This window comes from Antechinus flavipes, chromosome 3, assembly GCF_016432865.1.
Source record: "Antechinus flavipes isolate AdamAnt ecotype Samford, QLD, Australia chromosome 3, AdamAnt_v2, whole genome shotgun sequence".
NCBI lineage: Eukaryota > Metazoa > Chordata > Mammalia > Dasyuromorphia > Dasyuridae > Antechinus > Antechinus flavipes.
In genome coordinates, this window is record NC_067400.1 from 238,409,092 (window position 1) to 238,436,186 (window position 27,095).

Below are 27,095 nucleotides of genomic sequence, written 5' to 3' on the forward strand. Positions count from 1 at the left end.
AGTTGCATGACCAAATAAGGCGGTGCTAGTTATGTCGGGGCTGCTGAGACACAAGCCTTGAACTTGGAGTGGGGGTGGGTGGAGAGGAAAGAAAGAGATTGGAAAACAGAGTAGGCAACCCCCAAACCCCTCAGCCTAGTGGAACACCTAGGGGAAGCCCCTTTCTAACAGTTAGCTGAACTCAAGGAAAGGGTTTGACAAAAGAACAGGTGGGGGCGCATTTTTTCTCCGACAGCCTTTACATACATCTCTTCCTCTCCACTTTATCCTGGTTTAATAGAACTATACTAAGAAATTTAGGTTTGTTGATCTCCACGTTAGAAACTCTAGAGCTTGACTTGAGGGAGGGGGAAGAGAAGTGGTGTGGAGCTGAGGGAGGGGAAGGAGGAATGGGAGGATTTGGGTTTGGCTATTCTTTGAAGCTGTAATTTTCTCACTCCCTGCCTGTTATTCAGGGTGATGGGTCTTTCTATGAGAAGAAAAATCTTCCCCTCTCCTCCTATTTTGTACGGAAGGTGTTTGTCTCCAAGTAGGGGGTGATGGGAAGCAGTGGCATTTGGCTAGTTTAAAGCTGAGCCTGTCACAGTGGCATCTAAATGCTGTGGGGAGGAGTCCGCCTGGGAAGGTCCTGAAAAAAATCCAGCCGTTTTTCAAGGTACCGCCTGAGTTGTTAGAGCCACCCTTCTCTGCTCGACTTAAGTTTTGGAGCCATGCGGAATTATCAAACAGCAGCTACTGGTTTATTTTAAGACTATTTATATACATCTGTCTCCTGACTGATATTTGCTGTAGGCTTTGTGAAACCCTCCCTGTTTTTGCTCTACTTATTTTTCCTCTCTCTCCCTCTCCAGCTTCTCCTTTTCTTGGATCCTCGCCTGTCTCCTCCCACAAAGCGAAAAAAAAAAAAAAAAAGGTCACGTATGTTTGGAAAAATATGTAGGTCAGTGGAACATTTCCTGCACTTGTGCAAAAGGAGAGGAGGGTGGCGGGGGGAAGGGAAGTCAGGAGGAAGAATGGGGGGGGGGAGTTAGTATGTGCTTCTCTGGACAATCTCCTTTCCCCCCTCAAAATCTACCTCAGACTTTAGATGGGGTGGGGTGGGGAAGGGGCAATTAGCATGTTCCTTTTCATTCCTGACCCATTTTCCAGACCAGTTACATTCTCCTTGAGATACCGATTATTTTGAACAAGCAGCGGCAGCTAACGCCGCCACCACCATCCCCAACACACCTCAGCCCTACTCCACACCAACCACTACCCTCCCCATCCTTCCCCACTCTCTTCCTCTACCCCACCCCTCCACTAATTAGGAAACCACATTTGTGATCTATTATTCCCTAAAGAGAATTGTCTCCAATTTACAAGGACACCAAAGCCCAGACCTATGCCCCCAAGGCAGTGGTGGGGGGAACTGAAAGGGCGGACCTACACTCAACATCCACGCACGCACACACACGCAGGTGAGAGTGGGAGGGGGTTGCCAAACGCAGGCTTTTCAAAAAACGGGGGGAGGGTGAAATCTTTCTGCCCCCCGGGTGCCAACTTTGATAGGAACTCTTGCACTATCCCTCTTTGGCCCATTCACCTCAAAACCACAGCTTACCTCCACTCCCGCCAGCCCTAATACCCTAGCCACCGCTTTCCTACCCCCCACCTCCCAGTTATTAGCCAGCAGCGAGGCTGCCAGGCTGCAGCGGGACCCCTGACGCCGTCAGGGAGTCGGTCCCCTCCAGCAGCAGTCGCAGCCAGTGTCCGCTGGCTGCAAGGGTCGGAGACCGCAGATCGAGAGAAGACTGTGAGTCAGTCTGTGGGTCCCGGAACCCCAGTGTCCTGCTTGTGTGGTGTGTATGCGTGTGAGTCCGCAAGGCGCAGACGAAGCCGGAGCCCCCGGGATGCGGTGGCTGCTCTCACCATGAAATACCGCGGCGGCGGCAGTAGGAGCAGCGGGAAGGAGGAGGAGAAGGAGGAGGAGGAGGAGGAAGAGGAGGAGGAGGAGGAGGACGAGGAGGAGGAGGAAGAAGAAGAGGAGGAGGAAGAGGAGAAGGAGGCGGCGGCAGTGGCGACTGCTAACGAGGGAAATCTCCCTGGCTGGCTCTGTGTGCGGAAGAGTTTGCCTCCGGAGCAGCCCGGCCTCCTGCAGGACTGGAGCAGCGGCAGGAGCGGGAGACACCAGGAAAGCGGTAACATCCACCCCAAGAGTCGGAGCAGCGGCGCTGGCGGGGACAGTGGGAGCAGGAGCAGGAGCAGGAGCAGGAGCAGCCGCCGCCAGCAGCCGGGTCCGAGCAGTCCTAGCTCTCGGGTCGCCTCGGCCGATAGCAGCAGCAGCAGCTGGAAGAGTGCAGTCCCCGCCAGGCTCGAGGGCTTCCCCCAGCAGCGGCAGCGGCAGCTGGAGCCCCCAGAGCCCCGCAGCCGCCGCCGCCAACAGTCCAGGTAGTGCCCCCCCGGGGGTGGAGTGGGGGCAGGGAGGTGGGGACCCGGAGGATTGGAGGGGAGACAAGAAAGGTTTCTCGGGCTTCTGCTGGGTGACACGCGACTACATGCCTCGTTCTGCGTGTTTGTGTGTGTTGTGTGAGCATGGGAGCGCGTGGGTGTGGGTATATGTGGTGTGTGTGTGTGTGTGTGTGTGTGTGTGTGTGTGTTCATTCACCTGCTCCCCTAGGCGGTGGGAGATGCTGTCCTCCAGCCAAGTGCAGGGACCCCACGCGCGAAGTGGGCAATGCGGAGGGGAACCGGGAGAAAGCTCTGTATCTTGTAAAGGCTGCTCACTGCATGAGGTGGGAGATTATTTGTACATGCATATTCACACGCCCATGGCCCTGGGTTACCCATTTCTGCAGGAAAGCAGGAGGAGGAGAAAGAGGTGCCGATTGCAACTCTGGCCATTTCAGTGTTTGCCTGAGAGTCGGGAGGGAGTAAATAGGGCACCTCAGAGACTTTGGGATGTTTTAGACACTTTGGGGCAGCGTCTAAGGGAGCAATCCAGACAACTTCGTTTGGGAATTTATAAGCTATCCCCACCCAAGCCCACGATCGCAGATCCTGCGGATCCCACGGTACGTTTTGAACTCCGGACTGATTGCTTGTAAGCGCTTGCACTTTGGTGGAGCCGCCACGAGTGGGGACGAAAGGGTCGAGAGCCTTCTGACATTTGGAAAGAAGGAGAGGGTGGCATGGGTGCCACTGAACACATCTCTTTGGTTACTAGATTGTAATTTGGCCCAGACGGGTACTAAGCCTGCTGTCAGTTACTTGGGAAACTATGAAGAGTTCAGCTTCTTAAATAGCCTGGTCAGTTGTCCTGTAGTTCCATGCTTTGTTTATCCACGAAAGACCAGGGGCATTCGAGGTTTTATTGGAAAATGGGTTTTTCAGCTCCCTGAGTTGAAGTAGGCTTTCGCTTTCATAAACTAAGCTCTTGCTAGGTAATCAGAAAAGGATTAACAGGTAATAAGGTACCCCACGCAAACAAACACACAAAAATCTCATTACATTGTTGTCCACTTCTTAAATGCTCAGGATAGGAAACTTTATTTTCAGTTTTGTGATTCTAAATAATTTGTAGCGAAATATGTTGATTAAAGCAATGGAAAAATCTACATCTCCACATCTCCAAAAAAACGATAAAATTCTCTGGATTTATAACAGGTATGCATTATTACACTAAGCTTTAAGCTCTCAAATCCAACAGGTGTTCTCATTCTGAATAGGGGTCTCTGAAGTGGAAAATTACACTTTCCTTTACATTATTAAACTCTGCTTTCAGTATCCAGTATATGACAGGAAAGATGCTTTTTTTTTTTTTCTAATTCATTATTTAAATTGTATGTCTTTACAGGCAAAATGAAGTAGAGTTGACATGATTATTGTAGGCAGTATAAACTAGCTTATCTGGATAATTTAGGGCCCAAACTTTCTCTTCTTCCTTAGTAGGAGTTCACTTTTACTTTTGACTCTCTAGATTGGCTCAGAAGTATACTTCACATGGCTTGCATAGACTTAGGCAGGCAGATTACCTCTGATATGTTTTTATAGCAGTTAGCTGTTACAAAGCCTAATGGTTGACTAACGACTTATTTTTGACATTCAAAATATGGCTACCCTTCTTAATCTAGAAGATGTTTCAAAATCCAAGGACAAATGCTTCCTTCATCTTTTGCAACCTGATTTCCCAAAAGGAAAACCAGTTTCCACAATTTTGCTAATAATAGCTAAAAACAAATATAAACAGAAGGGTTTGAGAGATTCATTCTGAAATAGGCCTTTATTTCACAAAAATGCAGTGTTTCATTATAAAACCAAACTAGGTGTAATAGAAGTATTGGCATGTCTCAGCAGTTCTCATTAAGGCTTTAGTTAAAAATAAAGTAAGTGAACATAAACTCAATCAACTACGTTTCCATCTTAAAGAGAAATCTTGGTCTAAGGCTTAAGAAGAATTATTAGTGAAAGCTTTTAGCCATTTTCTTTTGTGAAGAAGATTTCTTTATTTATTCTACTATCTGCCCCCACTGAGTAAACATAAAATAGGTTTTGTTCTCACCTCTCCCCTTGGTGACATTTATAATGAAAAAGGAAAATAAATTCTAGAGGAAAGATAATTAATAAGAGTTGAAAATAAAAAGAAAGGCGCCTCATCTTTAAAAATCAAAATGAGCTTTAGAAATGAGTATAATGAAAAATCATAATAAATAAATGGCATATCACTACTATTCAAACTAAAAAAAGTATTAATACATTTGTTAAAATGTTTAAAAGTTTATTTTGTTTTAAGGAGGGGGTTTATCTGATTAATAAAATTTGAACTATACATACATACATATAGTATAGATATTTGCTTGCTCTCACTTATTTGAATCAGTCCTATTTTTTTCATGAATAGTTTTCCCCTTTTCCTACCCCTTGTAATACCTGGTTACTAATATTTGTCACTGTTGAAAAAAGGTTTGAGAGTTGAAGCAGGTTTGTGGGGATTTTTCCAGTACTGAAATAATAGTTTTTTCTTTGTGTATATGTTTATCCATATGTATATGCACAGTCATATTTATACATTGCAGTTCTGTAGAGTAACATTTTCAAGGACACGTTACTTGAACACTGGATGGAAAGGACTAAGTTTTTTTGATCTCTTTAATATTTTTATTTTTTTTCGTATTTAGTATTTTTAAATGATTTGTCAGATCTTCCTTGGGGACCATGACATCACTAACTGTTATACACTGATTATACTGCACAGGATGACTTCTCTTTTCCCAAGAGAGGTCAAATTGTTGAGTCATTTGAAATGTCTGTGTGATTAAATATTCTTGGCTACATTGTATCGAGTGTTTAATTGGTCACTTTATAGCAAGTATTTAATTTAGTTGAATTTTCAAATATAAATTATATCTGATCTGTTATCTGCTTACAAAAATATAGTGTTGGTACAACCATCAACTTTCTTTTTATTTGTCATAATGGTTCAAAAGAAAGATTTTAGCTAGAAAGTAACATTAACTCAAAAGTTACATTGAAAAAATCATATTTCTTTATAGTTTATGTTCTAGTAGATTACTTAACTGTCAATAATTCTATTTTGAATGGTATTTCTGATGATGTACTTCTTTTTACATCCCCCACTTTTAGCATAGTAGGTAATTAATAAATGTGTATTGACTGAGGAGTAATGATGGGGTGGTGTGCTAAATAACTATTCACTAAATAAGAACATATTCTAAGGAAGGAAATAGTTTTTAAGAAAACATTTAGGTAAATTTATCCAATTTTCCTACTTTAATTCACTAAATGGAGGTGAAATTTATCTGAGAAGCTGGGGGCTGACTTGTATACTCCAAATTATCCCACTAGCAAAGTCTCCCCAGACTTCTGGGAGAGGGCATTGATGTTGAAGTTACTATGCAACTATATTATATGTCACTGTGTTAGTCTCATGATTTCTTGACTTGAAGTGCAAAAAAGGTTATTTTATCTTATTTATATTTGAAAATGTGGGAATTCAAAGCAGTCCTAGTCCACATACATTGGTATACCTTTAAATTCCATCAATATGGGAACACCCTCAACCTTCATCTATCACAAGCAATCGCTGACTTCCAGGCTTAGTGAATGGGCTGAGGCTTAGAAAATTGTAACATGCTCAGTGTCACATAGCTAGTAAGTTTTGGAGACCATATTTGAATTTGAATTCTTAACTGATTCTACCTTAATATCCTTGTACAATGAATTACAGGACTAAATTTGGAGTTAGGAAGGCTGGAATTCAAATAGTTCTTTTGACACTTTACTAGTCATGTCATATTGGATAAGTCACATTACTTATCTGACCCTCAATTTCCTTATTTGAAAAAATGAAAGAATTGGGATTCCAAGAATTCTAGGGTCACCCCTCCCCCACAGCTCTAAATCTATTATATTTAAAAGCCTATATGTTGCCATATGTAGGAAAATAAATCAAACAGTTAAAAATGTTCTGGTACACATTTGATCAATGAGAAAAAAATTCTTCCTCAAATTATAATTTGTCCAAGGTCATAGAGTTAATTAATGGAAGAGTTGGGATTTGAACCCAGATCAATTTACACTGGGCAATAAGGTGGTATAGTGGAATACTTGGCCTGGATTCTTGGACATGGGTTCAAATTCAACTTCAGACATTCCCTGGGTGAGTCACTTAATCCTGTTTGCCTCAGTTTCCTCATCTGTAAAATGAGCTGTAGAAGAAAATGGTACACCACTTTGCCAAGTTAAACCCCCAAATGGGGTCATGAAAAGTTTGAGGTGATTGAAAAGACTGAAAAACAAACCCCTTACATTAACTCTGATTGTCCTTCCAGTATACCAAGATGGAGAAAGTTGTCTCCTTCCTCACAATTCTGTAAACTAGTAATTATCTACCTTTTAAGAAATTGTGTGCCGAGTTGTTTACCTCATCCATGCAATTATAAACATAACTCAGATCAAGTGCAACAAGCAGAGGAAGGGTAAATATAGTAGGAGGGCAAATATATTAGGAGGGCATATCCAGGGACATTATTATTACTTAAAAAAAACCCACAAAACCTATTACTCAAGACATGTACATGTTTTATTATATCAGAAGTTTTGTATATGAACCTCTTGTTAGAATAATGGTTTTATTTAAATGAATAAAATAAAATAATAGAATTACAAAGAAAACCATTTATATGAAATACTGTTAATTACTAGAAAACATCCAAGAACCCTTGCTAAAAGTCAGGGTTCCTATGAAAGTGGACAGAAACATATGGTACATTTTTCAGATTTTACACTTATGGATACCTTTCCCAGATCTGCTTTAGTGGCTATGTTCTTAGTGTCTTTTTAGGATAGAAGAAAGTGGATCAAACTGAACAAACAGATGCTTGTAATATTAAATCTTAATAATAGGAATGCCTCCGTGCATTTTTACTTGTTCAACTTCTAAAAGATACTTTGTAATTTCATTTTTTTAAAAAGTATGATAGTTTTAAGATGCTCCAGTCTAGAACCTTGATTGCTTTTCTCTTTCTATCAGATTACCATTTTTTTGTATCTTTACCACAGAAACAATATTCTTTTTTCATTGGCTGTATAGCATAGGGAGAGCAAGGGGTACTGAACTTCTTCTTATCCTCTTTGTTATCAAGGTTAGATTTTGTTGCTCTAGTATACATCATAAGATTGCAGAAGTTTGGCTTTAAGAGATTACAAAAACCATTTGATCCAACCCCCTCTCTTTTCAGATGATAAAATGAGATCCAGAAAGCTTAGATGATTCTTTCCCCAAGATCATGCAAGTAGGAAGTAGCAGAACTAAGATTTGAATACAGGCTTCTTGACTCCAGTTCTTGGTATCTTTCCTACATCTCTTTGAATGTGACCGGGGGGTGGATGAGATTACAGATACTAGCCGTAGCATATGATGGTTGTGTTTTACTGCTTCTCACTCAAATTGGCCAAATTTGGTCTCTTTATTCCATAGTCCATTACCAAATAGAGCAAGAACAACAGCACTTCTTTTTTTTTTTTTTAGATAAGTTTAAGTCCCAAATCATCTATGAATCTTTCCCTTATCACCTTAACCCACAATGACCTTTTACTCTTCTTAACTTCTGAAACACTTAGGTTCTACCCAAGCTCATTGAACTCATTTCATAGAAGAAAAAATTAAGAACGAGGTAGGTCTTCCCCATCTAGATTATAAAATTCCTTAGGCATCAAGTCTATAATTACTATAGCTTCTTCCTTGCAATGCCTTATATTTAGTAGGTGCTTGGTAATATTTCTTAGATTAATTAATTTTGCTATCACATGGAGAAGAAAATTTGGATATCATTAACATGCTGTGATCCATGAGGTCATAAAAAGTCAAATACAAGTGAATTATAACAATGCCTGTTATACTAGTATAGACTCCCAAGCTGGATCTTTCTAGCCTGAATGGTAGGAGGAGAGAAGAGAAAAGAGGGAGGAGGAATGACCTGAATTAACTAATTTGATGGTCTATGTTGCTCAAAAAAGAAGGCACCTTCTGGTATACCCTCCATTACTCTATGGGCATATGTTATCCTTAATTATCCAAGAAGAATTTCATCTTCCTCATAGCCTCTCCTGTTCTTTCCCCGTCTGTTGCAGTTGTCAGTAAGTAGTACATTCACTGCCGTTTCATGTGGCAACTTTGCAGTGGCTAGTTTGTTTCATACAGACTTGAAACAAGGAAAACAAGTGATATTTCTTACAGCATGTATCCCTTGAGTAATCCAATTTTCTTGGGTATATATGGAATTCCAGGACCCTTTAATTTGCGATTAGAGCAACAGTGGTAGGATGAAAAGAATACTGGTTTTGAAGTCAGAAGATGTTGTTTCTTCTACTTAATGTGTGTGACTTAAAAAAGACACAATTCAAAAATGTCACTTAACTTTTCTAATTTTTCATCTTTAAAATTAGAGGGAGAGAATCTTCATTACCCACCTCATATGGTTGCTATGAGGATCAAGTCAGATAGTCTATTCAAGATGCTTTATAAACTATAAAAAAAAAATAATCATCATCTGTCATTATTGTGGTGGTTTGGCTCAGAGTTGTTGATTTCATGTTCTCTCTGTCAATGCAGGTCAGTAGCTAGTCTATAACTTAAAGTCTTATCTTCTTGGAGGTAGAAGAGGCTGTGTTGACTAACCCAATGGCCATACAACCAATTGGAAGTAGAATATGCACCCAAGTTTTCTTGTCTTCAAGATCCATTCACATCATCTCCCTCTATCCACCATGCAGCATTACTTCTCTGGCTGACATCATTACCTATTTCTGAAATGGCCTCTGCCCAGCTTTCTCTAGTACTTTTCACGGCCACTCTTTCTATCCCTTCATTATGTCTATTCTTCATTGTCCCCTTTCATCTTCTTATCACTATAGACAGATACTGGTAATAGTGGAATTAGCCTAGAGTAATGCTTAGAATCTTGCCCGATATCTTTGTTATTATTATTATTGTTGCTGTTATTTAGTGGTTTTCCAGCCCAGTCCAACTCTTTGTGACCTCATCTGGGATTTTCTTGGCTGAGATACCAGAGTAGTTTGCCATTTCCTTCTCCAGTTCATTTTACAGACAAAGACTGAGGCAGACAGGGGCAAGTGACTTGCCCAGGATCACACAGTTAGTGTCTGAAGCTATATGTGAACTAAGAATGTTGAATCTTCCTTACTCCAAACCTGGTACTCTATCCCCTGAACTCCCCAGTGGCCCAGTGTCCATTAGGCATATCTAAAAGGCAGTTGCTATTCTTTTGCTCCATTGACATCAACACTTAACACACAAAAATTGGATATTTCCCATCCACCCTCAAATATGTATCTATCAATAATACTTCCTGCACTCCAGAATTCCCAATATGTACCCATGATTGTGGAAATATCAAATCCTGTGTTTGCCATTTGCTATGTTTCCAAGTAATCTGCAACTTCTTCCTCATCTAAAATATATTAATAATAATACTCATATTAAGAAAATATTTTATAAATGTAAAGCATTCTAAAAATGTGATTATTCTTTACCATTCTCCTGTTCTCAATGTCACTACTAACTCAATACAATATGTCAAGGTTGCAGATGTTTTACATACTTTTAACTTCTTTCAATTTACTCCTTGACTCCAGCAAAGGAGTTATAAATCAGATTATTCCTTCACAATTATTTTTTGATCTATCCCTCTTCTTCCTTCTTACACAAATTGCTGCAATAGCCCTGTAACTGGCTCCCATCTTCCAAGTTTTTTTCATTTACTTGACCTAGCTGCCAGAATAATTTTCCTCAGTTTTTATTGTATCACTACCATTGATTTCTAGAAGGGTATAGTGGTTGCTGTAGCTTAAGTCAGATCCAATATTCTTATTTTGGTACTTAAAATTCTTCAAAACAACTCATTAACATAATTTCTCATTAATTTTGTACAATGATGCACAAATTTCCACAATTAAATGATTTCAGTTTCTCTGGTAGTAGCTTCCAGGCCTCCCAAATTGTTTGGATTTGTGAAGGAAGCAAGAGGGCACCAATTTAAAAAAAGGAAGGTAGCAAAGAATTATAGTCTCCTGGGCATCAGGAATTTATATTCAACAGTTCCTGATTTTTAATTCTCTACATTTGGATAACCCAAGATATTGCTCTGCCTTAGCATATGAGAAAGTAGACCAGTTATATCTTAAGTATTCTGAATTGGGAAACTAAAGGATACTTGGCCTTATGGAGAAAAGGATGGGAGTTCCAGATTTTTACTTTTCTTCTTCTCTTCTATCTTTGGTTCATTTATAAGTTGAATATGCTAGGGACTAGTTATGTAATTTTTTTAAAAAAAGTTGGCTTTTAGTCTATACTTTCTACTAGGGTTAAACATTGCAACTCTTATACTACTTCAAAGCATATAAAAATTAAGCAATGACTGATCAATATCTTTATAGTATGAAAATCTTATACTTTCACCTCTGACTCATTCACAAAATGGACTCCTAAGACTAATTTTAACTTTTTAAATATCTTAAAATAGAGATGAAAATTAGTAGGAGTAAATACAAAGGCCCACATTTAGGATATTTTAGGATACATTAAGTATAAGGCTGAGTGAACTGTGCCTAGATAAGTGTGCCTGAAGATAGAAGGGTTTTAGTTGACTGCATGTTTAATATTAAGACTTCAGTAAGGTAAACAAGCAAGTTAAAAAATGTAATCTTGGGTTTCTATTGAGAGTGACACATTGTTCAGAATAAAGAATCTGACAGTCTAATGTATGTTTTGGTATGAACAGAGAATCCTCTCTGGTCAAGCTAGGTCAAGTACTATCTCTGGAGTATTGTGTTGGTTTCTGAGCATCAAATTTTAGAAAGTCATGCAATAATTAGAAGGCTGAGAGGCTTCAAAATTATGACATATGAGGACCACTTGAACTGGGGGTATTTATCATGAAGCAGAACAGATTTGGTTCAGAGGAATAGCACAAGATAGCACTCTTCAAATATTTGAAAGATTCTCCTTGTGTAGAAGAGGGATGAAACTTGGTCTGTTTGTGACTAGAGGGCAAAACTAAGAATAGTATCAGAAGTTGCAGAGAGGCAGATTTCATACTCATCGTAAGAAGATGCTTAATTTAAAAAAAAATAGAGCAGTCTCAAAGTGGAAAGGACATTAAGGATCATATAGTTTTACACCCCTCATGCCAAAAAAGTTTTAACTAATTTTTAACTGATTACATGTGTGAGGATATGTCAGTCTATTGGGAAAACCCTCCTTAGATATGCTTAGGACTAGAAGAATTAGTCTTTTCTTCTTGCTATAGGAGGGAGAGAAATAAAGGTTTTTTCCTAGATAGTTCTGGGCAGCAGCTCATTTCATACCAATAAAACATACTGTGTGTTCAATAATCATGCATGATTTAACAATAGCTAGTATTTATATTTCTTTCAGGATTTATAAAATGATTTACATATGTTATTTCATTTCATCCTTAAAGTAACCCCATGATGTAGGTCCTGTTATTATCAACTATTTTTTTCAGTTATGTCCAACTCATTATGATCCCATTTGGAGTTTTCTTGGCAAAGATATTGGAGTGGTTTCCATTTTCCTTTCCAGCTCATCTTACAGATGGAGAAACTGAGGCAAACAAGGTTAAGTGTAGATATTTGAAGTTGGATTTGAACTCAGAATGATGAGTCTTCCTGGCTTCAATTCCAGTACTCTATCCACTGTGCCACCTGGCCCCTCTTTTACAGATGAGGAATTTAATGCTGAAAAAACTTAAATGATTTCCTTGAGATCATATAGCTAGAAAGTGTCTGAGGAGGGATTTCAGCTTAGCTTCTTGATTCCAAGTCTAATATTATATCCATTATGTCATCTAGTTGCCTAATTTAATGATAGAACAAGAAATTTTGATGTTACCAGTAGAAAAGAGCTGGGCTCCCAAATAGGGGCATCACACTCAGAGATTTAATCCTTTTTGGGACATGATTGATTTTTAAAAAAATATTTTCCTTATTATTAAGCATTTATTTTGTCTTCTATCCTTCCATTAGAAAGAAAGAAAATTAAAAAGAAAGCAAAAGCCTTATAATAAAAATGTAGTCAAGCAATTATCACAGTGGTTGTGCAAATATGTTTGCTTTATTTTTCATCTCCAGTCTATTACCTCTCTGTCAGGAGGTGGGTGGCATTCTTTAGCATCATTCCTCTGAAGTTGTGGAGGGTCATTGCATTGATTAGAGTTCTTAAGGTTTTCAAAGTTGTTTGTCAACAAAAATCATCTAGTTTGAAAGGGATTTTCAAGGGTATGCAGCTGCATGAGATCCTAGCTGATATATCAGCTGTCTTTCTGCAGGATTTGTTGAATTAAAGGCCAATAAAGCCTTCTCTCAAGTCTTTTTCTTGATCTGCAGAAAAATAATCTTCACTCTTGTGATCATTCTCGCTTGACATGTCAGTGCTGTACAAGCATCATCCATTATTTCTGTATCACTAGTACAGTTAACCACAGGTACCTTCTTTCTAGGTTGTAGCAACTCTTCTTTTCTTAAAAAATCACTTTTACAAAGCTTCCATTGTGGTGTAGCAGGAAGAGTATTAGAATGGAAACCAAAAGCATTGATATTAAGTTTGGAGTTTGTCACAAATTGGTTGTTACTTTGAGAAAGCTTTTTGATCTCTCTGCTCCTCCATAGCATAGTCTAAAATAATAGTTGATCAGAGAGAGCTCTGCATTTCTAAAAAATTTCATGTATATCTTCTTTCATGGCCTTTTGCATGACTATTGCTTCTTTTATCAGATCCTCTATACTTGATTCCCACAAAATCATTCTTCTCTCCTATTGTTTTGTGCTGGTTAAGTCATTTCAGTCATGTCCTACTCTTTGTGACCCCATCTGGAATTTTCTTGGCAAAGATACTGGAGTAGTTTTCCATTTCTTTCTTCAGCTCATTTTACATATGAGAAAACTGAGGCAAACAGGGTGAATCGATTTGCCCAGAGTCATACAGCTAGTAAGTATCTGAGGCTGGGTTTTTCCAGACTTCATGTCTGTTACACCATCCATTGTGCCACATAGCTACTCTTACCAATTTTTCAGTTTGTACTACATTAATATGTAATTATGGTGTTCAGTAAATATGTTTCTATCAGAAAATAAGCATGGTTTTCTAGCTGGAATGTTGAAGTAGAAATCAGAAACTGTGTTCAAACACTTCCTCTGATAATTACTAGCTGCATAATCATAGACAAGTGACATAGCTGCTTCAGCCTCAGTTTCCTTATCTTTAAAATGAAAATACTACTAATAATTATAGTACCTTTTAGGGTTATTGTAAAACCAAAAGAAGACAATGTATACAGAGCATTATAAATATTAATTTTAGCATAATAAACTATATTTATTAGAATGCTTTCTGTCTCTTCAATTATCAAGTATTTATTAAGTGCCTATTCTATGCTAGACATGGTACTAGGTGCTGAAGTTACAAAAAAAACCCTGAAATAATCTCTGATATCTGGGACTATAAATTTTATCAAGAATACAATGTGTGTGTGTGTGTGTGTGTGTGTGTGTGTATGTATATATGTATGCATGTATATAGGTATATATATACATATATGCAAAATAACAAGTAAATAAAAGGTAATTAAATACAAAGTACAGCTAAGTCTCAATTAGTGAGAATAATGAATTCTGTGAAATGGTCATGCTATTTGAATTTGCATAGCATATTTTCTTTGGTTTAGAACCAATTACCATATTTTACATAATTTTGACTTCAAATATTACTAATTCAAATAGATATTCAGGGCATTAATCATTTGCAGTAATCAAGACCTACTTGTAGTTAGGGAGGTGAGTATCAGGAAAAAAGACTTCATAAGGAAGATGATGCTTTGATACGACTAGAAAAAGTAAAGGTTTCTGTGGAGAAAGCAGGGGATTCTATCTGGAGGAACAAAGAAGGAAGTGCATTCCAGACATAGAGGTTAACCTCTTCGAAAGTATAGAAATGGGAGCTAGAGTATGTGATTGAGGAACAGAAAAAAGGTTAGTTAGTATGGGAATTTTCTAAATGCAAATAAATTGGAAATGTTAGCTGGGGCCAGGTTGTGAAGGACTTTAAAAGGCAAAGAGAAGCTTATATTTTTTATTAGGAGCATTTGGGAGTCTCTATTGTTCATCGAAAAAGATAGCAACATCAGATCAGACTTATATAACATCACTTTGGTAGTTGTGTGGAAGAAGAGAAGGGAGAATTAAGGTAGGAAGACCATTGTACTGGAGAAGACTATTGCAATAGTCCAGGTAAGAGATAATAATTGTATTCCTTGAAATTGTTCTTTGTCTCCTTTTATTCAAGTATTCACTAATATGTACACTTAACAAACATTTCTTGAACATTTGAAATATATGTATATGTGTGTTTATATGTGTATATGTGTCTGTGAGTTGTGTGTGTCTGTGTGTGTATAATATTCTGGGAGATACAAAGATGACTGAGATAATCTCTGCAATCATATAGAATATGACATAACCTAGAAGGTATCACATTGTCTCTCTTATTCCATATCATAGCAAACTAGAGCATCACATATAGAATGATCAGTGCATAAGAGAGGATCAGAATTCTATGGGAGTTCAGAGGAAGAAGTGAAGGAATCAGATAAGTTGGAAAAGATGGCATTTAAACAGGACCTTGAAGGACAGGATGAATTTCTCTCTGAGCAAAAGGATGTTTAGTGAAATGATAAATGATCTACTTTGCCTGAGGGGAGGTTATATGAAAAGAATGAAAGGTGAATTAAGACTGACAAGGTAGAATGGAGCCAGAACCTTGAATGCCAGGCTAAGAATTTCGGCAATGTCACTTACTAATTGTGTGATCTCAAGCAAGCCAATTAACTTTTTACTTCATTTTCCTCACTGGTAAAATGTATGGTTATACTAGATTAGGAGTTCTTTTTATTTTCAAAACATATGCATAGATAATTTTCAACATTCACCCTTGTAAAACTTGGTGTTCCAAATTTTTCCCCTCCCTTCCCCCTTCTTCTCCCCACATACTTCCACAATTATCAGATCAAAGAAAAATCAAATCAAAAAGAAAAAAAAAATGAGAAAGAAAACACAATGCAAACAAACAACAACAAAAAGAGTGAAAATACTTTGTTGTGATCCACACTCAGTCCCCAGGAGTCCTCTCTCTGGGTACAGATGACTCACTTTATCATAAGGCCATTGGAACTCGTCTGAATCATCTCATTGTTGAAAAGAACCACTTCCATCAGAATTGATCATTGTATAATCTTGCTGTTGCTATGTACAATGTTCTCTCAGTTGTACTCACTTCACTTAGCATCAGTTTATGTAAATCTCTCCAAGCCTTTCCAAAATAATCCTGCTGATCATTTCTTATAGAACAATAATATTCATATTCATATCATTTCATCAATTCATATACTATAACTTATTCAGCCATTCCCCAACTGATGGGAATCCATTCAGTTTCCAGTTTTGTGCTACTACAAAAAGAGCTGCCAGAAACAATTTTGCAAATGTGGGTCCCTTTTCTTCTTTTATGATCTCTTGGGATACAAGTACAATAGAGGCACTGTTGTATCAAAGGATATACACAATTTGATAGCCCTTTGGGCTGGATCCATTCACAATTCCACCAACAATGTAGCAGTGTCACAGTTTTCCCATATCTTCTCCAAAATTCATCATTTTCTTTTCCTGTCATCTTAGCCAATCTGAGAAGTATATAGTGGTACTTCAGAATTGTCTTAATTTGCATTTTTCTGATTAATAATGATTTAGAACACTTTTAGATTAGGAGTTCTTAACCTGAACTTTTTTTGGTAATAACTTTTTTTTGTTAATAACTTACTTCAATATATTTGGTTTCCTTTTTAATTGAATGAGGAAGGTGTGAGAGCTCTCTCAAACTTTCAAAAGTTTCTCAAACTTAACACAAAAGAAGACAAAGAATCCCTGAACTAACTGATTCTTCTGTTTCCTTCCATATCTAACCGGCTTTGATTTGAAGAAGTCATTTTAATGATTGATGCAGGGATTTTTATTTTCAAAACATATGCATAGATAATTTTCAACATTCATCCAAATTTTGGAACTATGTTCCAAATTGTTTCCAAATTCCCAAATTTGGAAATACTATGTATAAGAAAAATTCATATAGAAATAGGATAGATAGAAGAAATGAGGGAATAGAATTGGAAAGACCTATCAGGTAGCTATTGCAATAAACTAGATGAGAGTCAGTCAGAACTAGAACCAGGGTGATAGGAAAGGGGATGAATATGAGAAAGATTTCAGAGGCTGAATAGATGGGACAGAGTGATTAGATATGGATGCAAAGGAGAATGCAAGAGGAATCAATATGACATAACTGGTTTGATCCTCGGTGATTAGGTTATTAGGTTCTTAGGAGAGTGAATAAATCATAGTGCATTGCCACCTCTCAAAAAAAAGTATTGAATGTATAATAGGAAACTCAGAAAATTTTGTTGACCCAGAGAAAAAAGATTTTATAATCACCCTATTCCCTTTCCAAATTTCCTTCTCTAGCTCTTGGCCTGTGGTGCTCAGAATTTGTCAAACATCTTATTTTTATTTCACTTATATTATTTCCTCAAAATTTTAGTTACTCCGGGTGTCTTCACACAGATGTGAAGATGAAAATAGGTTTGTTTTCTATAGTTCTTTTGAATGGTGTAATTGTTGTACACATTAGTAACCCAAATCTTAGTTGCAACACAACAAAGGCTGGTAATTCTTAGTTTTCAGTTCACCTTACTAAATACACATTGAGTGCCTGCTCTATGCAAAATACAATGCTTTCTTCGTCTTCTTCACCCACTTCCTCACTAGAACATAAGCTCAATTTGAAGGCAGAGTATTTTTTATTTTATTTTATTTTTGTAGTTGTTAGGTATAAAGTGTATGGCATCCTCTGTATGGCCACTTAAAATAAGTGTTTATTGATTTGAATTTAATTGGGAATATACAAATTTTAGGTAGGATAAATATCTCTATTGTTCTGAACTCCTGTATGGTTTTAGTTTGTTTAGAATTAGGGTAATCACAAACTATACCTTTTTTATGAATTCACTTGAATTCACTGCCAGAGTTGGTTTTTCATGTGGATGATTGAGTCATGAATTTTTAAAATGATTACTGTTGTAGGCCCATTATTTAAGCTAGGCAAAGGACGCAACTACATTGCAATAACCTAACTAGAGTTCCTCAGTCTGCTGCATAAGGGATTCCTGAAAAATTTCAAAATTCTTGAGTCACCTAATCAGAGAAGGCCCAGCATTAGTAGATTAAAGCCCCTTTCCTACATGTAGGAAGTCCGAATATCAACTAACCTCCTATTCCTCAGGTGTTTTCCCTCCCAGGTAGCATGAATCGGCATCATGGCCTAAGTCTACTTGTCTCATTCCTTTCTCCCTAAAACCTACTAAACCCTAAAAACTACTATATTTGACTGATTTGAGGCTGCCCTATTTTCTCCAAATCCAGCAAAGCTGACTTGTTTCTGTCATCCTTCCCAAATGCAGTTTATATTTATCATAAATATGGTTCTCATTAATGCTGCTTTGCTTTACTGTCTTATGTGCGCACCACCTAAAAATGATAGATTCGAAGACAGGAAACTTGGATTCAAATCCTGACGTGAACAAATGCTATTTATGTGACCTTAAGCAAACTATTTAATCTCTTAGGCCCTATGGACTCACTTAGACTAGATAACCTCTAAGGTTTCTTCCAAATCAAAATTTATGATCTTAGCATGTATATTTGACAACATCCTTCATTGAGAGTCTGTATTTTTCCTAATGGACCCAGAAATGTCTTCCTAAAATGGACAAAGTTATTTGTAAACTACTGATAAATTAGTTCACATGTTCTTCTGGAAATCAGCTTTATTTATACTTACTAATGATGACAGATGACCATAATCAAGGGAGAATGTCAAATTTTAAGTAGTTTCAGAAGAGAAATGGGAAGAGACACAAAGTTAATTATTTAACTGATTTATACGTCTCATCAGAAAACATAAGGACATTGATAATATAAATAAAAGGGATTTTCTGAAGCCTCAGTAGTAAATTCACAAATACAGATAAACCCACAAAATTCACTTTAAAATTTTTTGAAATTTTAAAATTATTAATTGAAATGTCAACTTTGCATGAAACATGCAATCCTGCATTTTTTTCCCATTTCTTTTTACAAATTTCTTCAGCAGTTTATTCTTCTCCCAGGAATACATGTTATAAAAAGAGAGAGAGAGAGAGAATAATTGAGAACCTAGCATCAGAAACTATAAACACAATGGTGGCTATAATTGAGCCACTTCATGCTTTTATTTTTACAAAAATAATTCATCACTTTGAGTTTTCTGGATTTATTTTTCTGTAGATTAACTGAGATTGTATCATTTATATTTGTCAATATCTTTATGTTTGTTGTAGGGAAGCATAATTAATAAACTGATTAATGGTGCTTCTGTTCAAATTTCTATTCTCAAAATTCATTTATGTTTGTGGTTTGTAAGGAAATATTGATTTATTTTAAATAGGCCTTCTAATTCCTAAGGAAGACTTTAGTAGCAATCAGATTCATCAGCTCCAAACTAATTTTTATTTCTATCACTTGAACATTCTTGAACACTTTGTATCATCATTCCTATAGAAGTGTGCATGGTAATAAGGACAAAGAATGAACACTGTCATCTTAACCCTGCACACAAAATAGCACATAATTTGGGTTAAATATTGTCACTAATCACCAAAAATGTACTAATCTATACTTGTTGGATAGTTTTTTGGTTTGAGTTAGTTTGTAGGTTTTTATTTATTTTTTCTTTAATTCATTTAGTGCTACTTGTCTTCTAAAGAGACAAACAGATTGCAGTGGAAAATAAAGCATGAATAGGTGCCCTTTACTATTCCCCTGGATTATTATCTTGCCTTGGGTGAGTGACTCTGGGCAAGATTGCTTAAATTTGCATGCTGTGTACAAAATCACTTTACTCCTATTTTGAATTTACTTTAAAATTATTTTTTAGGCGAGAAGTTGGGCCCAAGTAAGCACAAAAAAAGAAAGCTGGCAGCAGTAACTTTATAGGGCACAACTGTTATTCTGTTCCTTTGATGAGATGCTTCCTTTTAGTAGTGAGCCTGCTTTTCAAATCATCCATTTGCCCTAGTAAGAACTGTTAAGTCAGCATGCTGGTGGGTCGCCTACTTCCTCATTATCCTTAAGTCTGAGTTGGTCTCTTTCTCCTGCTGATTAAAGCAATGAATGACAAGCTAGGAAATCAGCATGAAGAGAGGAGCCACTACATAGTTACTATATGTTACAATATGTATAAGTGTGTATGTGTATATATATATATATATAATGTATACTATATGTATAATTTTCCATTATTGCAAAATGCTTTGGTTCCTGTGATCCAGAAAATGAAGTATATTATTTGAGAAAATTGAAAATCATTCCTATTTTCAACTGCTTTATGTCATATGCTTTTAACATTTTAATTTTAAAGTTGAAAATATAAAAATAGACTAATAGAATAATATTCCTTCACTTATTCCTTCATTTTGATAGATGAAGAAAGTGAGATGCAGAAAGTACAAATGCCTTCCAATGCCATACAGTTAATAAATGGCAGATCAGAGCCAGGGCTTAAAAGACAGGACTTTCTAAGAATATTCCCATTTTAAGATTTACAAAGTATCTCTGGATACTCAGAGGGGAGCTATGTATAGGACAGCTGTGATTTCTTCGACACAAGGAGCTCCCAAAGAGGAAATTCCCTCTGACAATGCAGCTCTGTACTTGTTGCAAAATTTACAGTTTTGGGGAGTTGCCTAGAACACTGAGAAGTTAAGTGATATGTTATGGTTTACACAGTCTGTATGTATCAAAGGTGGACTTGTCAGAAGCCAGACCTACCTGATTCTGAGGCCAGTTTTATCCATTTTGTCATACTGGCTTTCTGAAAGCAGGTGAGATAAGGAGGTAAATGTCCCCTGAATTCCCATTTCTTCATGATTAGGGAGGGGAAATGAGAGAATTCTTCTACATATTTCTGGCACTGACTTTTTTTTTCCCTAAGCAAAGTGTCTATGTCGGGGCATATTTCTACCTATACCTTTCATAGGAGAAGGAAGGAAGGAAGGAAGGAAGGAAGGAAGGAAGGAAGGAAGGAAGGAAGGAAGGAAGGAAGGAAGGAAGGAAGGAAGGAAGGAAAAGAGGGAGGGAGAGAGAGAGGGAGGGAGAGAGAGAGGGAGGGAGAGAGAGAGAGAAGAAGAAGAAGGAAGGAAGGAAGGAAGGAAGGAAGGAAGGAAGGAAGGAAGGAAGGAAGGAAGGAAGGAAGGAAGGGGGGAGAGAAAAAGAGGGAGAGAGGAAGGGAGGGGGAGAGAGAAAGAGAGAGAGAGAAAGGAAGGAAGGAAAGAAGGAAGGAAGAAAGAAAGGAAAAGAGGGAGGGAGGGAGAGAGAGAAAGAGGGAGGAAGGAATGAAGGAAAGAAGGAAGGAAGGAAGGGGAGGAGAGAGAGAGAGAAGAAGAAGAAGAAGAAGAAGAAGAAGAAGAAGAAGAAGAAGAAGAAGAAGAAGAAGAAGAAGAAGAAGAAGAAGAAGAAGAAGAAGAAGAAGAAGAAGGAAGGAAGGAAAAGAGGGAGGGAGGAATGAAGGAAGGAAGGAAGGAAGGAAAGAAGGGAGAGAGGAAGGGAGGGAGGAAGAGAGAGAGGGAGGGAGGGAGGGCCAAGACCTGATTTCAGATACTACCAGGCAGTTGGAGGAACCTCAGACAAGATTTAGTTTCCTTCTCTATAAAATGGGAGAAATGATGCCTACAATATTAACCTAACAAGCTTCTTATGAGAAAACAGTTTTATAAAACTTTTTAAAGTACTAGGGAAATGTGGGGTATGATTATTCTCATTATTTGGTTTTTACCTGTGGTTGACACCTAAATCAAATTGGTTCTAATAACCATCTTGGTCAAATTTGCACTACATCCACATCAAAGAGCCATGGTTAGCTTTTAGGATACTTTCTGAATATGACTAGAAATGTTACTTGCATCTCTGAAGTTACAGCTCAGCAATCTTGTCTTTTGACAGTAACTAAGGAAAATGCCTTCTCCTATTCCTCTGCTATCAAAATTAATCTGGTATCTATATTTTTGTGAAAAGATCTTACAAATAAACTATCAGTGCTTCTTCTGGTTTGCCCAATTGATGATCTAGTAAAAATAGGCAAGAGATTTGATGTCAGAGGGCTTTGGTTTAAAATCCTGCTCCGTTTTTATTGTTTGCAAAGGGATTTCCACTTTCGAGGAAAGATAGAACAAGTTGTTTTGTTGTTGTTATTGTTACTGCTGCTGCTATTATTTTATGCTCATTTTACTTAATAGGAAACTGAGATTCAGGGGTTAAGTAACTAATCTATTGTCACACAGCTACCTCAATGCTAGCTATCCTTTGTTATCAGTCTATAAGAACTGTGCTATTCTGCAATGCTTCTGGTCAATTTAAGGTCAGACTACCAGCCAACTGCGAAACTACAGTTTACAGTTTGGTCTACAGAGTCTAATTAGTTGCAAATTTCTATTTTCTTTCTTTTCTTCTTTCTTTAACGATGAAGCTATGAATGGAAATAGGTGTGGAAGAAGAAAAAATTGTATATAGATCTGATTCTGATGAATAATTCATTTCTCTTAACATATTCGAAATGCCTACCATCTGTAAGCCACTATGCTAGGCTCTGGGGATATGAAGACAAAATCTAAGCAATCCCTGTTTTCTAAGAGCTTACATTCTACTAGGGAAAGATAGCATATGTATTGTTGTTGTTCAGTAGTTTTGTTTATGCTCAATTCTTCCTTACCCCATTTGGGGTTTTCAGGAGTGGTTTGCCATTTCCTTTTCCAGTTCATTTTATAGATAAGGAAATTGAGGTAAATCGGGCAAACAGAATTGCCCGGGATCACACAGCTAGCAAGTGTCTAAAGCCAGATTTGAACTCAGGAAAATGAGTCTTCAGGCCTAATAATTCATCCACTGTGCCACTTTGCTGCCCTAGAGCAAGTAATACAAGTAGTAATGAGAGGGAGAGCACTAAGACATGATCAGGGAAAGCTTCATGGAGGAAGTGGCATTTGAATTGAGTGCTGAAGGAAAACAAGGTTTCTAAGAGATAAAGTTAGAAAGAGACTACATTCCAGAAATAGGAAGGTGACCTGTGACAAGGCAGACAAGCAGAAGAAGGAAATGGCTAGGGATCCCGTTTGGCCAGAATGTAGAATCCTTACAGGGTAATAGTATGAAATGAGGCTGGAAAGATAGTTGGGAGCCAGAGAATAGAGCTTTAAATGCTAGCCCAACGAGTTTATCTTTTATCCTCTAGTACATGGGGATCCACTTAAGATTTTCTTAATAGCTCTCTACTACTAGCCCGTTCCTTTGACTGCCAGAGAGTGGGGGGGGGGGGGGAGGTGAGGGGGTAAGAATAAAGAAAACTATTTCAATCATTTGTCAGTGAAGTTGTTTTTAATCCGAACTTAGTGGTTACTCTATCATTTATATTGTTTATAGTCCTGGTTCAGGATTTATGAAATTCAACATATCTGTATAAAAATGCTATTACATAAGGGGAAAATTTTTATTGGGTATATTTTACATAGCACTGTGCTAGATTTATTCAAGCTATATTGGAAATGATATCTAATATATCTGTGAATCTGGAGCTAGCAATACTGTCTTCCTCCTCTGCCTCACTTCCCATTAGAGTCTTTAAAAACAATCAGTTTTCCAGATCATTATCTGTCTCCCTAATTTGGAGTCAGAAAAAATTTAACTGGAGACAATGATAGAGAGTTCTCTCATTGTAAAATGGGGATCAATAATTATATCTGCCAAAAAAAGTTTGTCATAAGGAAAGTACTTTATAAACTGTAAAACCACCTTACAAATAAATGTCCATTACACAAAATTAATTATTATTTTATGGACACAAGCATTTACTAAGCATTTTACTGAATATTTGAGTTACCTCAAGGAGTTCACAGTCTAATTGGAAAGACTTATATAAAAATAACTATATACATATAGAACGATTGAACATCATTATTATTGAAGTAATAAGTTAGGATGTTACCAGGTGATAAACATTCCAAGAAGGGAGATATTCAGGGAAAAGGCATCTAGTTGGGAGATTGAGTGTGGTGTGTTGCTGGATCATGCAGGATGTGGAGGGAAGTAAAGTGTATGAAGATAGGAAAGGTAGGAAGGCCCCAAGTTGTGAAGATTTTTAAATACCAGATAATGTTGTATTTGAGCCATGGGGTTTATTGAGTCAGACATAGTAATGAAGGGGAACAATCAAGATAAAAAACCAATACAGTATCCAAAACCTATGTATGGTATATTTGATTTCGGGCATATGTAATTGCATGATAGCTTTTGTGGAGTTTGTTTTCTTTTGTAGCAGATGTAGTTTTCTAATTATGTGTTTTTCTTAGATGATTATTAAAATCAATTTATATTCCCTGAGGCAGGAGTAGGAGTAAGAGAATGAGAGGTTTTCACCAGCTTGGGATAAAAAAAATTCAGCTGATAATTGACAATGTGAATGAGAGCCCACATTTAGATGATCATATAATATTGCATCAGCTTGTCTTAGTGTTGGTTCTCTTTCTAGATTAGAATAAACTTTAGTGTAGACTTTTATTATACAGTGTTCCAGAAAGTTTTAGTGAAATTTTAAACCTTAATGGCACTAAAGTCTTTTGGGGCATCCTATATTTCACCTTTGTGTTACAGTGCTGTGTTGGGGGGGTTTAGTTTTGCTACTAATCATAGCTACCATTTAAAAAGCACTTTAAGGTTTACAATGTGCTTCATGTATGTTTGCTTATTTGAGTTTTACAGCATTCCCATGAAGTGGAGCCTGTGATTATATCCATTTTTTACATGAGAACTTGAAGCCAAGTGACTTATCCAGAATCATATTGCCTTTACATAGCTGGTGCAGGATGTGGGATCTCTGATCTTCCTGACTATAGGTCCAACATTCTATCTGCTTCGCTACCTGGCTGCCTTGTTCATTTTCCTTGCTTATTATTATCATTTATTCTTGATCATCCTGAGGCAGCATCCGTGAAATACTGATTTTCCTTGCCACTCCTTAATCCTTCTTTCAAATCCCCAGACCAGAGACAAGAATTGCCAGATTATCACCATTGCAGAGGGATGCTGAACAACATTAGTTAAAAGATATGGAAGTCAGCAAATCTTGGATTCTAGCCTATGTTCCATTCCTCAATATCCATATGACCACAAGAAAGTGACTTGATTTTCTTGGGATTCTGCTTCTTCAATTGTAAGATACAGGAAGTTGGATTTGGTTATCTAAGGTCCCTTCCCACTCTCACATTCTAAATATATTCACTTTGCACTATATTTTTGAAAATATAGTTAGAAAATTAAACTTTATAAAACTTTATAGTTAGAAGATTAAACATTAAAACTATAGTTAGAAGGTACAAAATAAGGGATTTTTCCCCCATATATTCTCAGCATATTTAAATACTGACATTTAACACAAGGAAAAATTCTTTGTGGCAGTTTTTTTTTTTTTTTTATGATGGAATTACTTAGCCTAGAGAAAAATAACCTAAAGTCAACTTAGAATTTATCTGTAACCTAACTAAAAGAAAATATTGTATCATCTACCACTATCTGAGGGCTTTTTAGTTGATTACTTCTTCTTGGTCAAAGAATATAAGTCTGGTGGACTTCTCCCTTCAAGCAGCTCAAGGATAATTTCCTAGGGGAAATTGAATAGTTCATATTTGAAGAGAGATCCCTCTATTTCTTCTGATTGTCTTGACCACTTTTTCTTAGATATTCTCAATTATTTAACATTTACAATTTATTGTAAACTCAGTGACCTTAGAACATATTAAAATATGAATGATAGACATTCATCATCTATTTGATGTTTTTCTTTTTTCTTTTTTCTTTTTTTTTTTTTGATGATCTTTCTGGCATGAATGGCCAAGCCAGTAAAAGGAAGGAAGGAAAGAAGGAAAAAAGGAAAGAAGAAAGGCAGGAAGGAAGATAGGAAGGAAGGAAGACAAGTAGGAAGAAAGGAAGGAGGGAAGGAAGGAAGGAACGAAAGCAGGTAGGAAGGAAGGGAGGCAGATAGGAAGGAAGGAAGGCAGGTAGGAAGAAGGCTATGATTGCAGAATTTCCTCTCCATCCTCACTACTTCCAATACAAAGAATTAAGCAAAGGTTTCCTTCTTCTCCCTAACCTCTTTTGGCTCCTTTCTCTTAATGTTGCTGGATCTTTTGGGTAATGAGAACAGGAAAGTTTCCCCAAAAGAAGATGCCCACCTGACTTCTCTGTGGATTCTCTCTCAAATCTGCCTCTGGCTTATTCTGTTCAAATAGCCTGAGTGGCCATATTAACATGTGTAATTGCTTTTTTGAACAAATTAGGAGAACCTATAGAGATGAACATTATAATAACTACCCACAAAAATTATGTTTCAGTATAAAAGCCAGCATCATTTCTTTTGGTAATGAAGTCAAAATATTCTTGCAAACAGATTCTAATTCTGACAACTTGTAATTGTTATGTTTTGAGTTTTTTCCCCTCAGAAAAATATAATTCTATTAAAAGTATTTATGTCCTAAAAACCCTTCTGAATGGAATTATATTGTTGGAATCTCCTGATGTCTCCACTTTGATAAGCCTCACTTGGGAATTGTGTATCTTTCCTGATCAAAGTGCAAAGTCTCTAGTTTGATCAAAGCTTCAGTCACCCTGCACAAACTCCAACTTTCTTTTCTATTTCATACACATTTAAAATAGAGTTAAGACCAAACACTTTTATTGGTTGTCAAATATTTCAATAAATGGATAAACACAGTCTTCTTTAAAGAAAGTTTTTTCTTGACTCTTAAATAACCCTTTCTTAAACTTTCTACATGACTTTTTTTTAAAATTATGTTTGAGATATTTTATAATCTGTAATAATACTTGACAATTCACTTGTTTATGACCTCTTTAACTATTATGTTTTCCAATATTTTATTCAAGTTAAAAAATGTGTGTGTGTGTGTGTGTGTGTGTGTGTGTGTGTGTATCAAGATCTACTCTCTGATCTCTTATGTTAATTTTATTTGGAATGGAATTTTCTTTACTTTTTACATCTTCCCTTAGTGAAGTGGGTGGGATTTTTAAAGGATTCCTATTTCATATCTTTCTCAACGTTTCCTTCCATTATTTTATCAAGTAACTAATTGTCCAGATATGTTCAAAGATAAGAAGATCTGTAAGGATACCATATGGCAGAGGGAAGGAATTCTGGCCCCAGTGACCCATAAACATACAAATGGATCAATTGTAGCTATAGAAAGAAACCCGAGAAAAGGGCTGAGGAAGTTTCTATTAGTAAGCCAGAAGGGGAAAAAAAATGGAAAAAAAAATTTGCCATTGAATTGTTTATTGGGTCTCTTTTAGCAGCC

General features: G+C 37.0%; 1 protein-coding gene across 1 annotated transcript in view; it reads left to right on the forward strand.

The window, feature by feature from the left end:
- The first annotated feature begins 2,337 nt into the window (after nucleotides 1-2,337).
- Nucleotides 2,338-27,095, forward strand: part of NPAS2 (neuronal PAS domain protein 2) — a 236,947-nt gene continuing 212,189 nt past the window's right edge. Inside the window, exon 1 of the mRNA XM_051984739.1 lies at nucleotides 2,338-2,430. The gene's annotated coding sequence lies outside the window, so the exon portion shown is untranslated. The remainder of the gene's footprint in view (nucleotides 2,431-27,095) is intronic.